A 3,984-nucleotide genomic window follows, 5' to 3' on the forward strand; every position below is an offset into this window, starting at 1 on the left:
AATAAAATGTGGCTACTTACTGAGTTACAGGGTGTTTTATTTAAAAATTTAAAAATTATTTTTACTAAGTACTTTCAAACTATTTGACGTATCCTTATCATACTTGGCAGAAAGTGTGGGTACTACACAGTCTGCTAAATTGTGATAAATAAAAGTTTCTAGCTACTACCAGAGGCGTACGACAGGGGATAGTTAATGGTTGACCCTTCCCAAATTCTACGCCACTAAGGTAATTACTATTTTAGTGAAATTTTTCGATTCTCCAATACTTTCTATGTAAATAATGTACTCTTTACTGGTAACGATTAAGTCATTAGTTTTCGAGATATTGGACGTTAAAAATGAAACGGCATAGTTATTTTGATTCATTCATCCATTCATTTCAAACTTCCAATATATCTCAAACTGATGACTTTATTGATACCTATAAAGTTATTTACATACAAAGTATTGGAGAATCGAAAAATTTCGCTAAAATAGTAATTCACTCAGTGGCGTAGAATTTGGAAAGGGTCAATCATTCACTATCCCCTGTCGTACGCCTCTGGCACTAGCTAGAAACGTTTATTAATCATAATTTAATAGGGTGTATAATAGCCACACTTTCTGCCAAGTATTATAAGGAAACGTCAAATAGTTTTAAAGTACTTGGTAACAATAATTTTTAAATTTTTAAATAAAACACCCCGTAACTCAGTAAGTAGCCACATTTTATTAAAGAGATTTTAGTTAAATCTTAATATTTTTAGGTCTACAATCTACAACTTAGAGATTCGATATTCTTAATAAAATTTAACAAGGGCCCGTAGTAATATAACTCCAAGAAAAAAAAGAAGAAGAAAAAACGACAGAAAAATTTTGTTAATTAGTAAAAAATTCCCAGGAACCCAATTATCGAAACGGCATTTCAAAATACTTAATCCCCGCGACGATATTAAAAAAACAAATTATAAACAAATTTGAATAATTTTCAAATGCCCTTTTAGGGGGGAGTTTAATTGAAATTTGAATTTATCAATACATTTATCGAAAATATACATAAAAATAAAAATAATGAGAACTTAAGCAGGTGAATATTTTTTTGGCAACAACCGCGTTTTTGCAATTGAAAATATAGTAACATTTAATAAACAAATTCAATATCTCAAAAAATATTAAATATTTTTCTACCATTTTTTTTTTTGGTTAATACTGGTAACATAGCGCAACTTACTCTGTAAAATAAGATATTTTATAGTGCTTATTTAAAACGCTAAAAATAATTTTTTGGAAATTTATTTTTAAAGTTTTATATACAATTATTTAAATAAATAGGGGGTCAAATTTAATTTAGTAAGTCTTATGTGAAAGATTTAGCCTTCAACTTTTGGGAAAAAATCCCGTAGACCTTCATTAATAAGTGAATTACCTCAGCAGCTAAAAAAGTATTTTTTTTTGCCAAAATGACCCCTTTTCAATTATTTAAACAATGATCCCCTTATATGATTTGGATACTTTCTTGAAAATATCTTTTGTACCCACCTAAACTGTGATATAAAATTTGTTTTAACCTGTACGAATTTACATTTTGACTTTTTTTTATTTTATTAGGCTAGAACGCATTTGGAAGTCGCGGACGGGATGAGGACGAAGTCGTCTACTGTCTTGATAGACCAGGGCGCATCTGTAAAAATATTAGTACATTTGGACGTTGAGAGGTGACTCAAATTTGTTTGCAGAAATTGCTTGAAAATAACTCGAATGATAATATTTGAATTATCCTCCCTCTCAAAAAGGTCCGGAACATTGTTTAAATAATCAAAATGTCAAAAAATGAAGGAAAAATTCGATTTTTTTCTTCGTTTTTTGATTATAACTTTAAAAGTATTCATTTCCGAGAAAAGTTGTATTTATGTAAAAGTTGCGTAATTAAATTTACTATAATATAGAAATGGTGAAATATTTAAAAAGTAGTCACCCTTGTTGCAAAATAGCAATAATTTCGAAAAAACCATACAAAAGCAATTATTCGCATTTTACGTTTTTCATCCATTTATGCTACACTTAGGACCTTCATATTTAACCCAGAAAAACTATATAATACAGTAAAACAATACTGTACATTTCATTAAGATCGGTTCAATAGATTTTGCAAAAAAAATTTTGCAATCCAGCTTTCGCAAAAAAATTCATTTTTTCAAAATGTTACAGGACTGAAAATAAAGCAGGTAGCAAGTTGAATTTTTTTTTTTGCTTATAGAAGTGTACTGGACCTTTCATTTGCAATTTGCAAAATTAAAATCAATTAACTACCACGGCGTCAGAATTTCTTTTAAATAAACATTAATTATTGGTGCTGCGCGCAGGACAGCGGATAGTTTGCTCTGATTGGGCATTCCAATGACCTTTGATAATGATTGATACATTTTAATTTTTACTACATTTCGATATAAGTAAATACATTTGTTTATTGCAAAATAAAAACACATACTCTATCCTTTGAAATAACACTTTTATTAGCAAAAACTTTCTTTGTTCATATATTTTAACTTAGAGAATAAAAGTTTATTATTTTTATACATACACTGTAACGTTACAAACGTCACATCTTTGATATTTTATTTTAAAATAATTATTTTAACTTATTTCCTTTAATATTTCATTAATAATTATCTTCTTCTAATTGGTTTACCCATTTTCCCCTTTAAAAATCGGTTGGCGCTCTCTTTTATTACCCTCTTTTATTATCTTCTATTTAATATATCTCTTTCATTTAAATCATCATACTGAACATACCTCGTATATTCATACTCTCCAAATATCTGTATTTTCAATACGGAACATGCCGCTACTTCATAGTACTTGGTTGTCATTTTAAATGTCGTTTTCAATGACAGTGTCACTTCATCGACTTGACCCCCTACTCCCTGACATACACTGGAAGGAAAAAATTAATCCTTAAAAAGGCATGTAATTCGAAAAATAAATCATTTCTATTTCATCAAATCATCTCTTGGGGTAAGAATAATATATTGTAATTATAACAGTTTTTCTAATGTTTTTTTTTCTAACCTAACTTCCAATGTCAGACCATGTGTTCTGATATTTTAGTTTCGAATATAATTATCTTTTAATTTACATGTATGCACGTTTAGTAATCAGAATTTTAACTATTCTCATCTAAATTTCATTTGATTTATTCTTGTGATCTGCTACTCTTTCTGACGATTAGAACGGCAGATGGCACACGTTGGTTTTTCTTCTTGATGATTGATATGTGTCTCTATTTTATAGTTTTTTGGAAAGAAACCACTTTTCTCCCTCCGGGAGTTTCAACAACCCTCAAATCGCCGGCGATACAACAACGAGGACCATGTCATCAGGGCTGCAACCACATAACCAAGACTGCAACGACCAACATCCGTAGGCCTGGTGGAATACAACACCTACAACCCCAGAGCCCGTTGCAGAACCAGCAGCAGTACCATACGACATCAAGAAGATACCATCAGCTACCAAAAGCCATAAGTATAATCCAGAATTGTTAGTTTTTGGCAAGAATTTGAATACATTTGTTAATGCAATTTACTAAGTCATTTTATTTATTATATCTTTATGAACAATAAACATGATTAGTTAAAAACTATGTTTTGTTTGCTTCCATTCCAATTTTCATAGTTCATATCTGAGGTTAGGACAAGACGAACACACACCTGAGTGACTGAGCTAAGCTAAGGGTGTAACGATGGCTATCTTGGTTAGTTGAGGTAATATTTTCGAATATTATTTCAATTAGCTGGGTGGTCCATCGCTTACTCGTTACAACACAATTGTTTAATCAATATTTCACAAACAATAATAAAATTAGTTTTATTTTTGTGGAATTAAAATATTAAAATACAACAAAATATAGAGTAAGAAAATAATATATTAGATAAAGATTGGAAGAACTTTTGGTGAAAATCAACTTGTGTGAATCAAACACCGCTGTCCTGCGCGTAGCAC

The 3,984-nt window shown here is 30.0% G+C and overlaps 1 long non-coding RNA gene across 1 annotated transcript; it reads left to right on the forward strand.

The window, feature by feature from the left end:
- Positions 1-2,571: 2,571 nt before the first annotated feature.
- Positions 2,572-3,625, forward strand: LOC126888241 (uncharacterized). The gene is made up of 2 exons (XR_007699471.1): positions 2,572-2,997; positions 3,274-3,625. It is a non-coding gene; the product is annotated as an uncharacterized LOC126888241 (long non-coding RNA).
- Positions 3,626-3,984: the final 359 nt, after the last annotated feature.

This window comes from Diabrotica virgifera, chromosome 1, assembly GCF_917563875.1.
Source record: "Diabrotica virgifera virgifera chromosome 1, PGI_DIABVI_V3a".
Classification (NCBI taxonomy): domain Eukaryota; kingdom Metazoa; phylum Arthropoda; class Insecta; order Coleoptera; family Chrysomelidae; genus Diabrotica; species Diabrotica virgifera.